At 36.5% G+C, this 22562-nt stretch overlaps 2 long non-coding RNA genes across 2 annotated transcripts in view; one reads left to right on the top strand and one right to left on the bottom strand.

Annotated features, from left to right (window-relative positions):
* The first annotated feature begins 2348 nt into the window (after window positions 1-2348).
* On the top strand, window positions 2349-16409 carry LOC112640756 (uncharacterized). Its single transcript, XR_003124185.3, has 3 exons — window positions 2349-2485; window positions 8490-8621; window positions 16023-16409. It is a non-coding gene; the product is annotated as an uncharacterized LOC112640756 (long non-coding RNA).
* LOC112640755 (uncharacterized) overlaps window positions 10057-22562 on the bottom strand; it is a 35079-nt gene continuing 22573 nt past the window's right edge. Inside the window, exons 5-6 of the long non-coding RNA XR_003124184.3 lie at window positions 14692-14746; window positions 10057-11572 (exon numbers count right to left, since the gene is read on the bottom strand). This is a non-coding gene — a long non-coding RNA (uncharacterized LOC112640755). The remainder of the gene's footprint in view (window positions 11573-14691; window positions 14747-22562) is intronic.

The raw sequence follows: 22562 nt of genomic DNA, 5'->3' as shown, positions 1-22562 counted from the left end.
GACCTTCTCTAGAGCTCTACTACCCTTCTGATTAAGTCTTGGGTCTCCTCCTCATCTTCTGCCCTTTGGCTGTCAAAGATGAGAGTCCTTATACATGCTGCCAAGGAAACCATCTAACAATCACGTTTTAGCTTCAACTACTTTAATTTACTTATCCATTTACTTATTAATCACTCTCAGCCTGTTTTTAATCCAACACATCAATATTATCCCAAAACTGCCATTTGATCTGATGGCCTTTAGAATTATTAATTTCCTTGTACCTCTCAAACCCTGGAGATAATTGCAAACATTCACAAAGTCCTTTCTACCCAGTTCACCACCTGCAAAATTCTTAACAGTTCCACCCCCACAACATGCCAGGAGCTGTATTCCCTGCCAGTTGGCCAACAGATGCTATAGTTCCAAACTCCATTTTAGAGCCTGCTTTCTAGGTCACTTCCAGTACTAACTCTTCTAGGTTAAGTTTACTATATACAAGGACAGAGAAGGAGATGTGTATGCAAGGGACTGTATATGGGGAAGGGCCCTTGGGAACCACCCCTGGAAGGAGGTGATGAGAGTAGGACTGGCAGAGAGTAAAGTTAAAGTTCAATTTAGTTACAGTAGAGGCCTCAGGCCCTCAGACAAGTCCACAGAGAGCTCAGGAGTTGAGATAATACTTCAGAGTTTTCCCAAAGTGAGGGACAGAAGCCAGGTCTTCTTCTCCTTCCGTCAGCTAGACTTTGGATGCAGGCTGCTGCAAAGGAAGGGGTGTGCCTTCAACTGAGGGCGACTGCAGGGGTAACCATGAACAGCCTGCCAACCCAAGATCCGGACACCTCCACCCCGGAGGTAATATTTCTAGGTGAAGCTCTATAACATATGCTGCACAAGGTTCTTTGAATCATCAAAGTAAAAGAGAAAGAGAAAGCAAATATCCAGATAAAATTCTAGGAAAAATATTGCAGTGCACGTTTTCTGAACGAAGGAAGAGCAGACAGGAAAGGAGAGCAAGAAAGAAAGAATGAGGTAACATCTTTCTATGCCTATTTTCACAAGACATTGTGCTTCACACATAATATATATATGCTGAGTGCATAAGTGAATGAAAAATGAGGCTACCTTTTCCATTCTATAAAAATATTGTGTGCATATATTGTTCAGATTATAAACATCATCAAGAAATTCTGCTCACTCACACTTATTATTCGTGAAAATAGAATCTCTGATTGGTTCCTTGTAACCTTTGCTGAATATTATCTCATAGCAACAGCTAATTTGTGTAAGCATATTTAACATTTGGCAGGGGGACCCCTGGGTGGCGCAGCGGTTTGGCGCCTGCCTTTGGCCCAGGGCGCGATCCTGGAGACCCGGAATCGAATCCCACGTCGGGCTCCCGGTGCATGGAGCCTGCTTCTCCCTCTGCCTGTGTCTCTGCCTCTCTCTCTCTCTCTCTCTCTCTCTCTGTGACTATCATAAATAAATAAAAATTAAAAAAAAAAAAACATTTGGCAGGAATTTACTTCCCTTAATCAATGCAATGCAGACAATGGGGCTTTACTTCTTTTGGAAAGAAAAGTAGACAAATGGAATATACTTAGTAAACTCATTATTTTACAGCTTTCATTGGTCTGTACCTAGTAATGTTAACAGTGCCTGAAAATTAGTAATTAAAAATATGCTTTGAGATAACTATTTAAATATTCAACCTGTTATTAACATTTAAATTAATAATATTTACTTGACTTTAAATCTTTTCTTAATTGTTTAAATATTCATTTTAGATTGGACTTTTTTTTCCATTTTAAGGTATATTCAAGCCTTAGAGCATGATAAATGTTTCCCAGGTATATTTTGATTTAATAATTATCTTTAGGGGCATTCTATATTAGAACTATTATTCCACATAGTTTCATGTTTTTTTCCTTACAGAAGGCTTAATGATGCTGCCATAATAAATCATAGTCTCTAATTTAAAGGAGTTATGTAACTATAAACATAAAATACCAACCAACAAGCTATTTCAAGTAGTCCTAAATATAAAGGCTTCCAAAAATTTTTCACATCCTCTCTAATAAAAAGAGTAGTTTGATAAGAAGTGTCATCTATATATTAGCAAAGTATTACAGGTTTATTCTGCAAACCTTTCGGAACAGCTATTATCTGGTCAAAGCCTTGTGCTGGATGCTGTGGAGACAAAGCAATGAATAAGACCTCCTAGCGAATGCTGTAACATTGAATTAAGAGATTATGAAAATAATGTATCATCAAAAAAAAATAATAATGTATCATCATACAAAATAAGATAAGTAAAATATACTCAGTATAAGCAAAAAGAAATGATCAAATTATTCCAATCCTAGGGATGAGGGAAGACTATATTACCCTCTATCATAATGTTTATCTCTGTTTCCTTTTGCAGTAAGAGCGGGATTGAATGATCCCAGTATTTCCTGTGGGTACTCCCGAGCTCTGAGCTAATAGATGATCTTCTAGCCTTTAGGTGAGCTAATATGTAAAGTACATGCACGTTGAAAGATGAGTATCTGTTCCGTAGGGAGCTTTCCAAAATGAGAGGAAGGCGTCAGCTTGTTCACACAAGTCAGTTGGTGTGATGTTAATGTTCACCTTGAGGAATTAGATGCAGATGTTCCTGAAGTAATAAGTGGATGGCAGATGCCATACCAAAGAACTTGATATTGCCTTGTTTTGTAGGCAAAGCGTTGAGTATTTCTTCATAATTATATAGCATAATCTGAGAGTTTATCAGGATATTGGGTCACTGAAGTCACCCATTTGGATTCCCATTACTAACCTTTCTAACTCAATCTCAGAGGGGAAGATAAATGAGCCAAAGGAAGCCAAAGAAATGGACTAGTTTTGCTCCAATTTAGATAAGCCAGTTCCAGAAATAAGAGTTTGAAGAAACTAGAATATATTTTCTAAACTGCATCATTATTAAATTTCTGCTGTATTTCAGGTAAAAATAATATCCCTTGAATATGTTTCTAATTTAAAGAAACAACCTCACTGAAAGGTTTGTGGACAAAGATGCTATCCTAATAACTTTGGAAATGAATATAATCTATAAGACTAAAGGTAAAAGTAACTGTACATAGCAGTACTCTATATTTGGCAAAGGGTCTTCCCCGGCACATGGGTGAACAATTTTGAAAGCCTTATTATATGGATACATGGAATAGTTAAAGTAAATGGACAACAGGTTTCTCACTATTGGAGTGGGAAGAAAAGTCAGGGGAGGATATTAGAATGACCCATGTAGCAGATGGGAGTTACAGACTAATGAACTCATGTTTGGTTTAATATAGATAGAGGTGCGCATATTCGCAGACATGTGTATATGCATGGGTTAGCATGCATACAACCATCTAGTTAGCTTGTCATCTTAGAGGGCCAAGAAACAATAACCTAACAGTAATGAACACTAGTGCGCCGATCTTAGTTTCTCACACCATTCTCCAATAAAAGGAACCAGAGTTTTTTGAGGAAAGATTGATGCTAGAATGAAGCAGAAAATACACAAGAGGAACCTAGAGTATCTTGTAGAGCCAAAAAATAAATGCTTATAAATGAAAAAAAATTATAGGGCCCAAGAGTCAACAAAACCAGCTCCCAACATTTAAAGCTGAACAATTTGAGCAACAAAATTTATGAAGTATAGATTTGAGTTAATAATCATAGTGATGATTATGTTGTATCAACATCAGTTTATTAACAGGAACAAATACCCCACATTTAATCCGAGTTGTTAGTAATAGGGGAAACTGGGAATAGGGTATATGAGAACTCTTTAAGTTGCTGGTTTTATGTTTTTTGTGGTTTTTTTTTGCAGTAATTCTGTAAATCTAAAAGTGTTATAAAATTATGTTTATTTTTAAAAATCACACACTTTAAAGAGCTAAGTATATGTTCATGGTTTATCTGTGGATAGATAACAACACTGTATCCCAAAGATCATTGGAAGGTCTTATCTTCCAGATTTCAAGTTCACTAAACTTGCAAGATGCTCAAATTACATAGCCTAAGCCAATTTTATGGCAAAAGACAAGCCCCACATTTCCAAAGCAATTTTTAAAACAAATTTTTATCCATAAAAACAAAAGTAATGCTTTGCACTTACTGTCAGATTAAATTTCACATTGCTTTTAATCTTTATTGCTTGTATATAAAACACATTGCAGGTTTCAGAACAAAATTCACTTAGACAAGTAAATGACTTTTGTGCTGTATATTTCCACACATTAATAGCATCATTTGCATGCTAAAGAAATGAAATTTTTATTCTGCTGTGGCCACTAAGGATTAATTTAATGAATTGAATAGAGTTTTGATTGCCTTCTGAGAGAGAGAAGGTTAAAAGGTACATTTTGCTAAATATTTAAAATCTTTAACCTTTGTAGTATAGATCTCCATGATTAAAAAGAGAGATAGTTCCCGAACTATCTTGTATCTTGATTAAAATTTTTCCTTTTCAGATATGATCTATATGATTCTTTGAATTAATACAAAATATTTCTAATAAGGCTATGTAATTTCTTCTATGAAAAAATTTTCAAACATGTTTATGAGATTTCCTATAATTTCCATTTTATCAAACCTGAGTGCATAGAGGAGGAACTTCTGCATGTGGGCAGCAGCATTGAGTCTCTTGTAACTTTTTCTTGTGCAGCTACATATGAGATCATCTTAGAATTCACTATTCCCATTCCTAAATGAATGGCCTTTGTAGTTCTATTTAATTTTTAATTTGGTTACTTGTGGAAAAATTAAGAACTATTTTTTAATTTGTGTTCTTGGAACTTCTGTATCAATTTATTATTTCACATTTGGTATTCCCATCACAAACCATCCAATATAGAACAACCCATACACCAGAGTGTTTTGTAATGCAATGGATACTATGAATAGCCTCAGACCATTTCTTTTATTAAATATGTTCTCTTCTCACAATTAACATACTAAAAGGAATCAATCAAATATATGATTGAGACATCTCTATAAATATCTAATATTAGCAGCCTAAAGAAAATTGATTAAAATAATCTCTTGGTAGGAAGAAACATCAATTTTAAGTGGTAAATTACATTATGAAATGTGTTTTATATTCTTGACATAAGTAGAAAAGGGTATCTGAGCTTCAACATATAATAATAAAATATAAGAACTTAAGTAATATGTTTTCTTGAATTATTAAATTTAATCCAACTCATAATGTGTCTATTTAGTATTTCATTTACTAATTACATTTACATTACTAATTTTTTACTTATTTGAGAGAGACAGAGAGAGAGCAGATGAAAGAGAGAAAGAGAGCATGAGTGGGAAGAGGGCCAGAGGCAAAGGGAGAAGCAGACTCCCTGCTGACTGGGCAGCCCAATGTGAAGCTCAATGTGGGACTGGATCCCAGGCTTCTGGAATCATGACCTGAGCTCAAGGCAGATGCTTAACCCCCTGTAACCCCCTGAGCCACTCAAGCACTCCTCATTTACATTTACAAAAAAGTAAACTATGAGGTTGGACAAAAATGAACTTTCCATACACAAATACATTTTATTGTTCCATTCTTTTTATACCTTTATATTATAAATATATACATGTTAACACATCTGAAAGACAAGAGATTGAAAAAGTGTTTTATAAAAAGTGAACTGTTTACAGTACACACTGTAGTTGCTTAGTCCCTACAGCCACCAGTCTTTCCAGTATGTCACTCTGGTCTCTTTCCAATGGCTGCTGCATTTCAGCCAGACTGCACTTAATTCCTTCCAGAAAAATTGTCATTTGTCTAACTATGACACCTGGCCCCTCTTACTGTCAATCTCTGTTGTCTGCTTTCCTTTCCTATGCATGGGTCTTATTTGTTCTGTGCATGTATCATAAACTTTTGTTGAAACTGAACATTTTAGGTAATATATTGTAGCAACTCTGACTATTGATTTCCACTTCCCCTTTCAGGGCTTGTTTTTATTGTCGCTTCTTGTTTATTTATTTAGTGACCGAGCTAGAATATTTTAGTGAAGCCTATTATGCCTGCAGGGTGAAGCGTCTCATTTTCTCCTCCTATGTGTAGCCCTGCAGGTGTGCCTAATCACTGCAAGATGGCAATTGTCTAAACAAGACTCTCTTTGTCTATTTCCCTGATCTGTCTAATGGGCTATTTGCCTCTCCTGGTATCACACCCTGCTCTTAAAACTGCCCTAATTGTGAACTGATTGCTCTATTATTTTTGACAGAGTTCTCAGGCATAAATAATTCCAAAGCCTGGTCCACTTAAATATGGGTAGGGATGGTTTTTAAACACTGTCTTGGAGGCTTGTTCGGACTCTAGGAAGCTTTGTCTTGGCTCATCTCTGGTGAACTAGCTGACCTCTGGTTCAGCTCAGTGATTTCATAAAGCTAACAGTATTTTCTTACTCGTTCATCACCTGAATCTCCATTGTTTTTGAGAGTGCTTTTCCCATATTGAAATTACACCATGTTTTAAATAGAATTAATTTCTTTGGTGAAAGCTTTGAAGTACTGTTTTAATGTACTATCTGTTCCCCTGAGCAACTGATCTGAATACTGGGCAGGGGTGATAGCCTTTGTTATTCTCAGCTTGCCTTTCCTGACGTTGAAAATCTGTTCAGCAAATGAACTGTGATGAAGATCATAGCCCTAATACTCATGCCCAGGTAGAGCAACCAACATACAATGGAGGAGGAAAATTTCTGACTTTTCAACTGGACGCACCAACAATGTAGCCTCAGCAACTCAGTTGGAGGAGATTCAAAATGATGATGACCCTCCCTTCCTAGTACATGCAGTGTCCCTTGATTGGGAGCTGTAAAGAGAGGAAGTGCTGTCTTCGTGGACATATCCCCCCAGAGGGGAGCTTCCATTAAGCTGAGCTGGTGCTGAAGAGGGGTTAAAGGAGACCAGGAGAAGGAAGTGAGCTGTGGCTCAGCTTCCACAGGCTCTTAGCATACTCACCAAGTCTTAGTAGATTTTCCTAAATCAATGTTTCTTCATTTATTTGCTGTATGCTCTGGATAATTTTCGGACTTTAAATAGTTGTGTGATGTGTGTGTGTGTGTGTGTACAGATATAGACATATAATTTTATCTATCCATCTTTCTACTTATCTATCTATGCTTCTGGCACTGGTGAGCAGGTTGGTGGAACTCCTCATGCTGCTGTTCCTAAAGTGGAAGCTCTGTTGATATCATTAGTTTTGAGCCAGCCATGCTAAGCCATCATCAATAGTAACAGGATCCTCTAATCTCATTCTTTCTTTTAGCCAAATCAATGATAAGGTTTGTAAGAGTTCAGTGCTGCTATCTCTAGCATCAGAGCTCTTTCTTTCTCCTCAAAATTTCCCCAGGAGAACAAAACTCTCAGGGTCTCCAAAGCCTGACATAAACAGCAAATGTGACTGTTAGCAACTTTCTGTCTCTCAAATGTGTGAAAATGTGCAGCAAATTCTTGCCATTGAGAAGATATTAAAACTTAGAGCTTATTTTCTGCTATAAAATCTGATTGTCATATTTTGGATTAGCAAAATGTACCATACTCCATTTGATAAAATACTATTATGCAATAAAAAGGAACAAACTATTGATCCATGCTTCAACACGGATGAACCTCAAAAACATCATGCTAGGTGAAAGAAGCCAAATGCAAAATATTGCATGTTCTATGATCCCATTTATACGAATAGACCAGAGAAGGTAAATATATAGAGACTGAAAGAAGATTAATTGTTGCCTGGGTTTTAGGAAGGAATAGAGATCGACAGCAAATCGGCCCAAGAAATCTTTTTGGAGTAATAAGAGTGTTCTAAAATTGAATTTTTGTGATGATTACAGAGCTCTGTAAACTAGTAAAAATGATTGAATTGTACACTTAAAATGAGTGAATATGTGGTATTAGAATTATACTTTAATAGAATTCTTAAAATACGATTATCTTATTTGTCTTTATAATTCCTATATTTTAATAACATTGATGAGTGAATTAATCGATTAATAAAGATCCAATTGGCTGCAGACCAATTCTTGCCCAAATGGTAGTGTCAACAGACTGGAGTGCATGAAGCATCCATGGATCTATATAAGCTCACCAGGCACGAGAAGGGGACATGAGTGACAAAAACACAAAGTGCAAATAATAGTAAATTACAGGCAAATCTTCTCTAACTCTGGTTATCAAGTAGATGGCTACTTTAACACCATTCTTCTCCCAACCCATACCTCATCTAAGGAGAAATGTAGGGAAAAAAGGATGACAAGCCTAAAAGGATCCAGGACCACTCTCAACTGACCATGTTTCTGTCAAAGGAGGTCACTACTATCTGATTTTGTATTGTTTAAGATGCCTATTTTAAGTTTTCATTTAAAGACTCTCTGTAGCAAACAAGCAAAAAGTATATAAGTGATTTTGAATAATCACATTGAACTCAATGCCAATTGATTTTTAAACAAATTATTTCCTAATTGATCTTATAGATGATCTTCTCAGGATGCCATCATTGGCCTGGAACATCCTCCATTAATCCAGAATGTAGGAAAAAATACACATCAGTTTGGGAAAGGCTGGACAAGAGTTTCCTCATTCATCATTCTATTTCTGGAAACATAGTAGGTTCTTAAATATCAATTGTATGATTTAATGAAATATTGAAATTACCAAAACAATGTCAAACAAACTCAGTGTTGTAGCAACCTTGCAACTCTTAAGGTGAATAAAACACAATCTCTATTTGCCGGTTTGTCATAGGTTTCCTCACTCTCTTGCTCATTTTGAGATGCTGATATATTAAGAAACTTATTGAATAATCAATGACATGCTATGCACCTGCAATGCTGTTTACAGGAACATTTTGCCTGATAAAAAAACAAAATAAGGCCAGTATGCCAACTATTTTTCCAATTCAAAGCACCACAAAGCTCAACATCGAACGATAATATAAAATCAGTTAAAAGTCCATTTCTCTTATTTGTAAGTGTTCAAAATTACCCCAATAACCATATTTAAAAGCTTTTGGTTTAATCCTTTTTTATATATATCCTGCAAGTTTTTACATCTTATAAGCATCCAATTTCTGACCTGCCCCTAGATAGAGCCTTCTGCTCTTTATTAATTTAGGCATTACCCTTCCCATGTAAGGGAGAAGAAAAAGAGAACAGAAACAAAATCTAAATGAAAAGTGTTTGTGACTTGATTATAATGCCACTAAAATTTTGGTATGGGTTGAGGTTGAGAAATATTGCTAAATGTGGTTTTTCAATTATCTATGGATTTCAATTATCCAGGGATCCCTCTCCTTTATTAGATAAATAACTGTGAGTTAATGTAACTTATTTGGATAGAATTTAAATCTCATCACCACACTCAACTTCATTATCTGGAACTGGGCTTTCATTTTCAAAGACTGAAGGGAATTTAGGAAATTACATTATTGTTATTTTTTCCTTTCTTTAAAAAAGCTGACACAAAGTGTTTCATGCATCAAGAAAACAATAAACCAGAAAGACTGTCAGCCACTTTTTGTACTTTACTGATTCTAAGACTTATATTCTATCATATTTCTCAAACTTAATGGCTATAATACTTGGAAAATGTTTTGAAACATAATATGCATAGATATAGAAGTTTCGTTGGTATATTACATGCACATACATGAATAAGCTATACCAGAGCCTTGAAAGAAATTTCTAAGCTTAAATAATTAACTATGAAAAGATTGCACATTTACTGCCTTCCTGAATGGACATTCAACATTAACACATGTCATCAGAAGGTCTTAATTGAATCATTCTGGTTAGAATATGGGCCAAGGATATTGATCATGACCTTCAGCAAGTTATTTGACTTCTTGAGTCTCAGTTTCCTTCTGAATAAAATGTATATATTAATGTTTTTTGTGAGGAACAGGTTATAAATACACATAAATATAAATACATATTATATATACAGACATACAATAGCCATATAGTATCTATATTTGTGTAATACCCAGCACATAGGTAATTTTTTAAAGATTTTATTTACTTATCATGAGAGACACAGAGAGAGAGGCAGAGACACAGGCAGAGGGAAAGGCAGGCTCCCCTTGGGGAGCCCGAGGTAGGACTCAATGTCAGGATTCCAGGATCACGACCTGAGCCAAAGGCAGACGCTCAACCACTGAGCCACCCAGGTGCCCACACATAGGTAATTGAATAGCAGTTATACTATGGTTATTATTGCCATCTTTGACTCCTTTCTTTTCCTCATGTCCATATCAAATCAGCTGAAAAATCACCTCAAGAAATCAATTTCTATAGTGTCTCTCAAATGTATCCAGTTCTCTTTTTCCCTTCCACAAGTCTTACCTAAGACCATAACACTGGTCTATTATAATAATCCCGTAATTGTTCTTACACCCTCTGATCTTTCCTTCTCTACCCACAGTTCTGCAAGAGATATCTTTAAAAGCACAGCTGATTGTGCATTACTCTGTGGAACAAAAGCTTTAATATTTTACCATATATCATTTCTTTTAAGATTCAAGAAAATGTTCACCTTATTTTATTTTTTTATTTTTTAATTTAAATTCAATTTGCCAACATATAGTATAATATCCAGTGCTCATTCTATCAAGCGCCCTCTTCAGTGCCCATCACCCAGTCTCCCCATCCCCCTGCCCACCTCCTTTTTTCCCGCAATCCTTTGTTTCCCAGAGTTAGGAGTCTCTCACGTTTTGTCACGCTCTCTAATTTTTCCCACTCAATTCCCCTCTTTTCCTTTATAACCCCTTTCACTATTTCTTATATTCTCCATATGAGTGAAACCATATGATGTTTGTCCTTCTCCGATTGATTTATTTCACTTAGCATCATAACCTCCAGTTCCGTCCACGTCGAAGCAAATGGTGGGTATTTGTCCTTTCTGATGGTTGAGTAATATTCCATTGCATATATAGACCACATCTTCTTTATCCATTCATCTGTCAAAAGACATTGTGGCTTCTTCCATAATTTGGCTATTGTGGACATTGCTGCTATAAACATTGGGGTGCGGGCGTCTCAGCATTTCACTGCATCTGTATCTTGGGGGTAAATCCTCAGCAGTGCAATTGCTGGGGCATAGGGTAGCTCTATTTTTTACTCTTTGAGGAACCTCCACACAGTTTTCCAGAGTGGCTACACCAGTTCACATTTCCACCAAACAGTGCAAGAGGGTTCCCCTTTCTCCACATCCTCTCCAACATTTGTTGTTTCCTGTCTTGTTAATTTTTATCAGTCTCACTGGTGCGAGGTGGTATCTCGCTGTGGTTTTGATTTGTGTTTTCCTGATGGCCAGTGATGCGGAGCATTTTCTCATGTGCTTGTTGGCCCTGTATATGCTTTCTTTGGAGAAATTTCTGTTCATATCTTCTGCCCATTTCATTATTGGATTTTTTTGTTTCTTAGGTGTTGAGTTTAATAAGTTCTTTATAGATCTTGGATACTAGCCCTTTAACTGATATGTGATTTGCAAATATCTTCTCCCATTCTGTAGGTTGTCTTTTAAGATTTGTCCCCAGGGTGCAAGGGTGGTTCAACACCTGTTAAACAATTAACATGATAGATCTCATCAATAAGAGAAAAAACAAGAACCATATGATACTTTCAATAGATGCAGAGAAAGCATTTGACAAAATACAGCATCCATTTCTGATTAAAACTCTTCAGAGTGTAGGGATAGAGGGAACATTTCTCAATATCTTAAAAGCCATTGATGAAAAGTCCACATTCATTCTCAATGGGGAAAAACTGAGAGCCTTTCCCCTAAGATCAGGAACACAACTGGGATGTCCACTTTTGCCACTGCTATTCAACATAGTACTGGAAGTCCTAGCCTCAGCAAGCAGAAAATAAAAAGAAATAAAAGGCATTCAAATTGGCAAAGAAGAAGTCAAACTCTCCCTCTTTGCAGATGACATGATACTGTACATTAAAAACCCAGACTCTACCCCAAGATTGCTAGAACTCATACAGCAATTCGGCAGTGTGGCAAGATACAAAATCAATGCCCAGAAATCAGTGGCGTTTCCGTACACTAACAATGAGACTGAAGAAAGAGAAATTAAGGAATCAATCCCATTTACAATTGCACTGAAAAGCATAAGATACCTAGGAATAAACTAACCAAAGAGGTAAAGGATCTATACCCTAAAAACTACAGAACACTTCTGAAAGAAATTGAGGAAGACACAAAGAGATGGAAAAACTTTCCATGCTCATGGATTGGAAGAATTAATATTGTGAAAATGTCAATGCTACCCAGGGCAATGTACATGTTCAATGCAATCCCCATCAAAATACCATTGACTTTCTTCACAGAGTTGGAACAAGTAATCTTAAGATTTGTACGGAATCAGAAAAGACCCCAAAAAAGCCAGAGGAATATTGAAAAAGAAAACCAATGCCAGGGACATCACAATACCGGATTTCAGGCCGTATTACAAAACTGTGATCATCACCATATATCATAAAATAGAGCCTCACATTGGCATTCAAAGTCACAATGTGATCTAATCCACATTTCTAGTGTCTTCACCCTCTATACCACCTTCTGTCTTCCTCACTTATTCATCACCCAAGAACATCTTAAATCAGACTACCTGACTGATGACAAGCTCTGGATTTTCTCAGTTCATAACCTTGCTTGAATTATATTCATTGCTCTTAACATCCCTCCCTCTATGATGAAGCCTGAAAAACCCTCTAAAAAGACACCTTAAGAGCACCTGACTGGCTCTATCATTAGAGCATGTGACTCTTGATCTCAGGTCATGAGTTTGACCCCTATGTTGGCAGTAGAGATTACTTAGGAAAAAAAAGACACCTGATCTGTATTCTGGTGCCTTATGAGGTCTCCCCAGACACTTACTCATACTCATCTTCCAGAACTCCTATATTGTGCATTTTTGCATGCCTCACATTTGCTGGAGCACTGCATCAGAGTAGGCTTTTGCTTATCTGAAGATTCCTTAGATTGACACTTTATTATGACTACATGTTTGATTTTCTGATACAATTGCAACACTAAACAAGGGCTTTTAGATTCTCTGATCATGCTCTTGAAAGAGCCTCATGTCAGTAAGATTCACTAGCTCTAGAACGCTAGCCTGAACAATCATTCAAGTCCAATTTATATAAGAGGGAATTTGGTACATTTGGTTCCTCTTATACTCAAACTAATGTGTCTCTCAAATTTCTACCATATATTTCATCTCTCTCAAGAAGTATTTCACAGCCTCTTTAGTTGGATTGCTCTCTTCTCCCCCTGTAATCCAGTTGAACCTTATCTCTTTCCTGTAATTCACATCACATACTCCTTTTTCAGAATTTTTTATATTTGTGCCTTTTACTTTTAGTATATCACATGCTCTAGATAAAGCATTTATTTTACTTTCTACGATACCTACATCAGAATATATCTCATAGCAAATATTCAATACATGCATGATGAGTTGAATTGATATAAGTCTCTCACCTAATATTTGTAAAAGTCCTTTACTTTACACTTTTGAAAACAAAAGTAGAGATATAGACATATGACAGAACAAGGGATGCCATCAATGCCCAATTCCAGATAAGAACATTGAGACTCAGAGAGTCGTAGACATATGACTTCAAAACAAGAAGCCTAGTTCTCACAGCTTGTCCAGAGTTTTGCCACAACCCCGAAGAGCTTTCTAGCCTCAAATATATCTATGATTCATAAGTTTGTGGTGATACTCCAGTGTTGTGGAGATAATACAGAAGTCAAGCCATTGCCTGATACATGCATCTTTCCTCTCCTACATCGAAATAATTGTACTGTTTATTAAGAAAAAAAAGGTTAAAATAAAGAAGAGATGACCATAATGCTATGTTACCCCATGTAGCACCTCAGAGGGAAGGTGTAGAACTAAATATGTTAACATGGAAGCGTCTCTAAGACATGAGGTTAAATTAAAAGCCCTTTCAAAATGACAAACCAACATTACATCATTTATATATTAAAACTATAAAATATAGGATACTATATATTCTCTAGAACTGCGTATGTATTTATGTAAATGCATAGCAAAAGGTCTGGAAGAGTGTACCGAAGAAGTCATTACCTCTGAGAATCAAGGAGAGGGAGACTGGGGTTGGGATGCCAGCCATAGAACTGAACTTCAGAGGTTGCTTTTTTTTATTCCCCCTATTTAAATAATGTTTTAATTTTTTTTAGCAAGTAAAATGTATTCTGGCCCTAAGCCAGATGCCAGAGTTCAAATCCTGTGTCTGCCGTTTACTACTTGGGTGAACTTGAGCAAGACATTTTCTCCACCCCTGTTTGTCATCTACAAAATCTTTATAATACACCCCCACGATAGGCAATACCGCCTTCATGGGCAACAAACACTTTTTTTAAAAAAAGATTTTATTTATTTATTCATGAGAGACACACACACATACACAGAGAGGCAGAGACACAGGCAGAGGGAGAAGCAGGCTCCATGCAGGAAGCCCGATGTGGGACTCAATCCTGGGTCTCCAGGATCACGCCTTGGGCAGAAGGCGGTGCTAAACCGCTGAACCACCTGGGCTGCCCACAAACACTTTTTAAAACAAATTTAATACTTGGGTTAACCAGCAGAATCTTTAAATAGAAAACAGACATCCAAATTCCCCAAAATATGTATTTTACCTTTTAGAGTTTCCATATCATATCTGGGAAGTTTCTATATACCATATATTGGAATCTGAAAATGAAAGTTAACAATACCAATTTAGAGATGCCATTGAATTGAATTATGTCTTAATAATTATGTTCTAATGTTATAGGTTAGATAGCACTAAAATATTACAGAAATCTTCATGTGGAAAATTCAGCAAAAATTTAATAAACTCTTTATCTATTTGAATAATTATGTTAAACACACCTTCTTCTGTATAATATCAACTTTCTATACTTGGCTACATGTTCTTATGAAAGAGTTTTCTTCAGTGGTTGCAAATTTCTTTTCACTATTATTGATTCCTCAATTTTAGAAATTTTTGACACATAGCAAAATGATTTCCTAGAGCTTAATATATATGTAAAGGTGAAAGAAGTAGCTCAAATGGTTAATCCAAAATGAAGCCTAGGTCATACCTAAATGGGTCTTAAAAACCTATTTACTGCTGTATAAAGAAAACAAAAGAATTTCCACATTAACTCAATGACGCTGCTACTTTATTTTACATGCCTAGTTTAATTAAAACTGAGACTGTGCCAACAGGGAATAGCAAGCCTTGTTTTGCTCAGAAACTAAAAGCCTTAAAAACTTCTGGCCTTCACCGATTTTTTTCGTTTGTTTTTCTTAATGTTCTTGTTGAGAAAACCCACAATTGAAAATAATTTTGTTTAACATCATCTCCCAATATTTCCTGAACCTATACTCTGGGCCAGGAATTGTGCTAGATACTGGTAGTATAGATGAAAATACATGACATTCCTTGGCTTTGTAAAACTTGCAATCTAAAAAGAAAAACACAGAAGCAAACAAGTTTCTTTGTTTTGTTTTGTTTTGTTTTGTTTTTTGCAATTGATCTATTAGAACTAAGGCTCATGGGGCAGCCCGGGTGGCTCAGCGGTTTAGCGCCGCCTTCAGCTCAGGGCCTGATCCTGGAGACCCGGGATCGAGTCCCACATCAGGCTTCCTGCATGGAGCCTGCTTCTCCCCCTGCCTGTGTCCTCCCCCCACCCCCACCCCACTCTGTCTCTCATGAATAAATGAATAAAATCTTAAAAAAAAAAAAAAAAAGAACTAAGGCTCATCTGCTCTAGCCATACACACACACAGTTCTTTAAAAGCAATTACATTCATCCTTAAACCTATTATTTGAGGGGAAAAGAGGCAAATTTAATCCAAACAATGTCAATCATGTTATATACTAATTATTTGTTATTAGTGATTTTTTTCCTAAAGTCTGTTTTTCTGGCTCAAGATATTATTTTAATTTTTTTTTCTAACTTGATCTTTATATCTACAACAGAAATATCCCTCCAAACTTCATTGTGGAGACATTGAAATGAGAAGATCCATTCACCAAGTGATTTTCTTCTAGGCTCTGCGTTATCTTAGATCAGAAGACTTGGATAGATCTTGATTAGCAGCACACTTCTTGTCCAGGAGCCCCAGGACATCTCTAGCTCAAATCGTAGCATTTAAAAAGCGGTCGTGAATCTGTTGAGGGATACTGTCCCGTGGACACCTGCTATAAATCCGAGTCAGTGATATACTTTGGCAACGTTACTTTCCAAGTGTTTCTGTTTGATATAATCAGGCCTGACTGCCAGCTTATGTTTCTGTCAAGTCTATTAGGTATAATTTTTAGTTGATGTAATTCTTTTAAAGCCAAATCAGAGTGCTGTGCGGTAAATAAAGCTCACTCTTCTTCACAGCAGGCAACTGTGTGATTACTCCTACTAACTTTGTTTCTCTACCCCTTCCAAACCATGCATATCACCAAGGAGATGCCCAGGTGTAAGAGGGAAAGAATAGAGCGTTCCTGAACTGTAATGATGTGTACTTTATCAGCCACTGGCTTGCACAATGAAAGAAGTAGTAATTGCCCGACGATGTGTCAGGTGACCTTTGGGTTTTACATAGAAAAGAATTCAGAGGCGATAATACAGAACAAGTAAAAGTGACATTTTTAATATCACAGCTGGAGCAGAACAACCTACTATTTAGTCTACTATTTCCATGTGAACACCGAGTACTTGGGTTGGCTTTTTCATGTCACAAATTTGACTGCATTATTTGGACTTTTCGCAAGTTGTAAATAAGCACTATGGTTACTGATTTCAGATAAATATTCTGATCTTGGATATTTTCAGTCTTTCTGTGCTCTGAGCTCCTGTAGTGTCTAGTCTGAATCACTCGACTCAACACTTCATTAAATGTAAGCCTTTGATTGCATTCTTGGGTATAAAACAGAATCTTCCATTTCTGTTGTAACTCTCATCCACCTATAAAGGACTGGCACATAGTAGGTTTCTGATAAAAACCTTTGGATTGTTTCAATCTCTTAGTTCCAGACCTGTTAAACTCTACTCAGATGGTTAAAGTACTGCAACAGGAAGGGAAATGTTAGTCCGCTTTACAGAGAATACTATGAAGCAATTTTCAAAGGAACAGTAGGTTCTTGGCAAAAAAAAAGAAACAAACTCAGAAATCCTAAAATAATTTCCTTTCTGTTACCTATGGGCCACCCTATAGTTCGATGCAAGATTCAGAGATACTTTTAGTCTCTAAATATTTTGCAAGAGGGAAAAGAAGTGTTCCAATCTCAAGAGAAATTGAAGGAGATGCAGCATTCAAAGACCACATTGAAAAAAAATGTCTGCTTCTGAATTAGGAACACCAGTGGCTCATTACTCTAAAAAAGACCACACATATACAAAAAAAAAAAAAAAAATCAATAAAATTTGAAACAGGCTAAAAATTAAGTGTTTTTATCAAATAAAAACTGAAATTAACAAAAACCCTTATTTATTCAGCACTTCTATTGCACCTATATAAGATTGCTTTACAAGAAAAAAAAAGATTGCTTTACAAGTACTAGGAGCTTAGATATTAATTTATGTCCCAATATATTCTGATCAATCTAAATATGTATTAAAGACAATAATAGAATCCCTATTTCTCAATAAAAAGTTATTAATTAACAAGCAAGGAAAACTGTTCTAATTTCTAACATGTACCGATTTGGTAATTAAAACCATGATATTCTGAGGCATGAGACAAAGTTCTTAAGTATTTAAAGTAGGAATTGGACAGCTGTCCTAAAGCAAAGTAAAACAAACCAAAATTCTCACGGATTTATATAATCTCATCTGTTCCCAAATGGCTCTTGTTAAAATACCATTTACCTTATGTTAACCCAAGGAAAATCAAATAGTTTTGTTCCCCTCCCCCTCAATTGCCAGCTGAGTGATAAGAACGTTTATGGCACTAGAAGGTCTAGATCAGGAATCAACACGAATCCTTCCCCACTTTCCTTTCTCGGCAAACATCTCTTACCACTAAACCAATGTGGTTTCCACTCAATCCCTCAGGCCACTGAACTCCCACGCTTTGAAGAGGAACTCCAGAAGCCATTAGACCATTTGACAAGGGATAGTAATTCACCTCAATATGCCCTTCAAATCTGTTAAATAGATGATAGCAAGCTGGGTGTTCCTTCTGTGCTGCAGTTCAACTGCTAACTCAAACAGCTGTGAAAAGTGAGAGTGGAGATACAGCAACTGCATGGCCACCTGCTGTTTTCTGTGACAGGTGCCACTGCCCCTTGACACTGAAATGCATATCATCATCATCACCCAAAGCCAGGCAACTCAGGAGTTTGGGGATATATATATATATCTGAGGATTTACACTGTCATCCTAATACTAAAAGTAATGGCTAATAACCTCTCTTCCAAATGTATGTTTGCAAAACTGTCAAGCCAGGATGGTATTTCTGCATTAGAGAAATAGTTGCCTTTTCCATCAGCAGTCCTGGCTTATTTTCTTTATTTTCAGTATAAATTAAAACAAATGATGGTTCTAGGATTACTCATATGAAGAAAGGAAGCTTTGGTTTCTCACTTTCTGGACAAATATACATCATAAGCACATTTTTAGGAGCCGTGCTCAACTCCAGCATAAAGATCCTCTCTTTTATAAGCACTAATGATCTATTATTCAAGCCAAAATGTTGTAGGCTTTATGGTTTTCACTTAATATTCAGACCAACTGCTCATGACTATGTAACATCTCATATCCCGTCAATGTCTCCAGCTAGAGAAAAGTTGAGTATGTTTTTCTCTCTTATTTGAATTGGGAAATTCAAATAAATGTGAATCAAAAGAAGAGTCAACCCTTTTGTAAAAATAGCTATTATGGTCTGCTGGCTGACTGATTAAGAACAAAGTATTTGATGAGAAACTGTGTTCTAAATTGAAACCAAATCCATACATGGCACCTTCATCAGAAGGAAAGTAGACACAAACATAAGACTTTCTGCTCTCATGGGGCTTTCCTTTGACAAGTAGAGCCACCTCCCACCCTCTAAAAAAAGGGGGGGAAAAAAGATCAACCTCTCATTATTAGCCCAAGAACACAATATGGGTATGGTAGCTGAATTGAATATAGAAAATAACTGGGTTAGCATTTATTTTTATAGTATGGGAATGGAGGCATTTCCTATTTTTATTTTAAGAAGATGATTCCCGTTTAATGCTGTTGTTGATTTAGCCCGTTTTTGTTTTTGTTTTTTTTTTTTTGATTTAGCCCGTTTTCTTATCTTTTGTGGATGACTTCCCAGTGAGTGAGCTGAAGGGAAACTCGTACAATTCATAAATACCCAAACATTGCTAAGCCTCTCCCCTGTACCTTTCGAGGCCAAAATTTACAGATAGATACTGAGGGACCCTGTGATGATGCATTGGATTAATTCACCAGCTTCTCACTTCTTTAAGTTTCTAAGAGACCAAATCTTTAAAGCTGACATATGGGAGAGTGGTGATATATTGCATTAATTCTGTAGCCCCTTACTTTCATTTTAGGTCCTATGTGTTTCAATGGACATTTGTCTCCATCACAGCCACATCACACCAAACATTTGATTTGTCAGTTCATTTGGTCAAATACCACTCAAAACAAGAGGTGCTCAGAGAGGAGAAGAATCTAGCTCAAGATCTGCAGCTGTTTTCTGAAGTTGACCCAAATGACTTTTTTTCTTCCAGTTTCTCAGAATCCTGCCTCTGTAGTTGTCTTTCCCTTTGGTCCATCCAGGACTTCAAAGCGATAGTTTGGTGTATTCTCTCCCCCCCCCCTTTTTTTCTCACTAATGAATCTATAGCAGCATGGATTTTCCATATTTTGTTTAATGCTAAGCATTAGAGTTTTCAGTTTATAGTTTCACTTCCTCTGATGCCATTCTTTCTGCTGTAGAGTCTCTGCCTAAGATCATAGTTTAAATATGTTTCCCATGCTTTTTCTGCAGTGACGGGCCTGGAATATAAGTTTATTATGGATGAAGAATAAGAAAAACACTGAGAACTGTAACACAAGCTCTGCCGCTACCTGTGAAACAAACTGAAACTGACTATAAAACAATTAATATTTGTAGTTTGTATATAAAAACATTTTCATGTCCAGTATTTCACATCATCCTCATGAAAGAGAGAAGCGAAGTGACTGTCAATCTCAGGATTGATTTGCATATGAAGAAACAAGAGTCTTTAACAGGTTAAGTCACTTGTCCATCACCACACGATTCTTACAGAACAAAATGGGGAATTTCACCAGGTCTAACAAGTGATGATCTTTCCCCCAAACCACCTTGCTCTCCAGTGAAAGTTAGAAAAACTGGGATTTAAAACAATAAGGTACAGATTAACATGGGTGAGAACAGGCAAATTCACAGTGGCGAGGATCTATTTGAGCCTTTCCAGCACAACAAAACAGGAAGTGAATATCCACATGAAATATGTGTATCACCATCCTTGGAAAAAGGAAACATGAACTCTTCCAGAATATATGGGCCAAACACAATGTATAGTGCTCTGTATAGCTGCTGTTTTGTAAAACTCACATGATAATCACGTATTTAATGTTTGTCTTCACCATAAAACTGTAATCTCCACAAAGAGAAACTACATCAATTATCTGCATGAATACCAAGAAGGAAAATAAAGCAATTCTTCCTTACATTCTAGATTCCGGCCAGTGTCTGCTCTAGGGTTTCTAGGTTTACCAGGACTATACTAAAAGCTTCTATTTCATTCTATGCACAATATTGAAAAATAGGATACTTGAAACATGAATTCTCTGAATCCATTAAACCCAGGTATGGAATATCTGAACATGAGTCAATATACACTGATTACTTTTACAATGAGTACTCCGAAAGAATTGTCTCAAAGGTAGCAAACAATTTGACTGATGTGAAACAGTCGGCTGTAGAGACCTGTGGGCGTCAGTAAAGAATACTTGATGGATCAGACATAATAAGGAAAATAAAGTCAAGAGTTATTCAAAATTAGACGGAAGAAGAAGGCAGTGTCTGATGAGAAGTGAAACAAAACAAAACCTAATAACAACACAAAAACAACCAAAAAATGAGTTGTTCAGGAGGAGCTCTGCCAAAAGCACTTGAGCCAGAAGGTAGGGTATCCTCCATTCTAACCAGGTAGCTTTAGACAGTCCATGTACGTTCCTGTGACTTCCTCCAATACTGTTATAGAAAGACTCTGAGATCACATGACAGAGCCCTTTAAAATATATGCAAGTGATAAGTGGAGGTGGTATGCTGTACAATCTTGTGCAAGTATAATTTTATGAAAACAGACTTTACTACATTGGTTATTTTAAAGGGACTTTAAATCAGTACTGGTGAGAGAAGAAATAGCCAACTGTCTATGAAACAGATAACATGGTAGCCACTTTCCAACTTCAGATTTGAGCTTCAGTGAGCTATCATTTCCTCACATTCATGATATGGCCAATAACTGAAATTATATCTCTAGTCTTCATTGAAATTTCTATAATGTAAACGGTTTTGCTGTTCTCTCCACACAAATACACTCAGAGAACCATTAGCTATCACCGTAAGACTACGTCAAGGTTCATTTTGTTTTGTTTTGCTTAGTTATGTAGGTCTGGCCACTACTACAATGTTTAAATTAGGCTCATGCTTCCCTCTGTTAAAGAAGATAAAGAATGATTCATGTGCTTACTGCCTTCAGAAATGTTGGGTTAAAGGAAAATAGGCATTTTTGCCAGTGAAGTAATCCATATACTCAGAACAACTGCTACAGATAAATGGGCTTTGCAATAGGGAGTGATAGCCTTCCCATCATTAAGTAGGCCTATAGGAGACCTTACCTTCAATCTTCTTATTTAATGTAATAAGGAGTCTTTTTAAGGACTTGTCAGGGGACATAGTGGTAGATGAAACATAGCTCCAACTATGTCATCGTAGGCAGACTGAAGCCATGAGTCATCCAGTGTGCTGAGAAGTGGAGAGGTGTGTGCCATCTTCAGGCAAGCTTATCTAGACAAAATACATGTTAGGTTATGAGAACTGACAATTATGGAGACCTTGAATGCTGGTTTTTTTTTAACATAGGATTCAAATGAAAGGGAAGGTAGATGTAAGCCAACATGACTTCCATGTATCTTACAACGCAGCACAGTTGAAGGTGCGGAGTGGGATGGGGGATATTTAACTTGGCCTCAGGAAACCTGGATTACAATAAATTAAAATGTGATCTTGGGAAAAGCTGACATACATAATGTTTTAAAGGCATTTTAAATTATAACATTGCATCACTCTTGATAACTAAAAGAAACCACCATTGTTCATCTTTTGTCCAGTGTCATGGCTATTTCTAGTCTGTATCTGTCTAGAAGGTCAAAAGCAGAGTCTAAATTAGGACATCTCCCAAAGACAAACAGCATGGGGCATATTCAATATCAGCTTATTCAGGACGCACCAAAGGCATGATCTAAAGTTTTTTTCTCTGGCTAAGCCCTGAGTACA

This window comes from Canis lupus, chromosome 6, assembly GCF_003254725.2.
Source record: "Canis lupus dingo isolate Sandy chromosome 6, ASM325472v2, whole genome shotgun sequence".
NCBI classification, from domain to species: Eukaryota; Metazoa; Chordata; class Mammalia; order Carnivora; family Canidae; genus Canis; species Canis lupus.
Note: the sequence above shows the minus strand (reverse complement) of the source record. Positions and strands in the feature narration are given on the sequence as shown.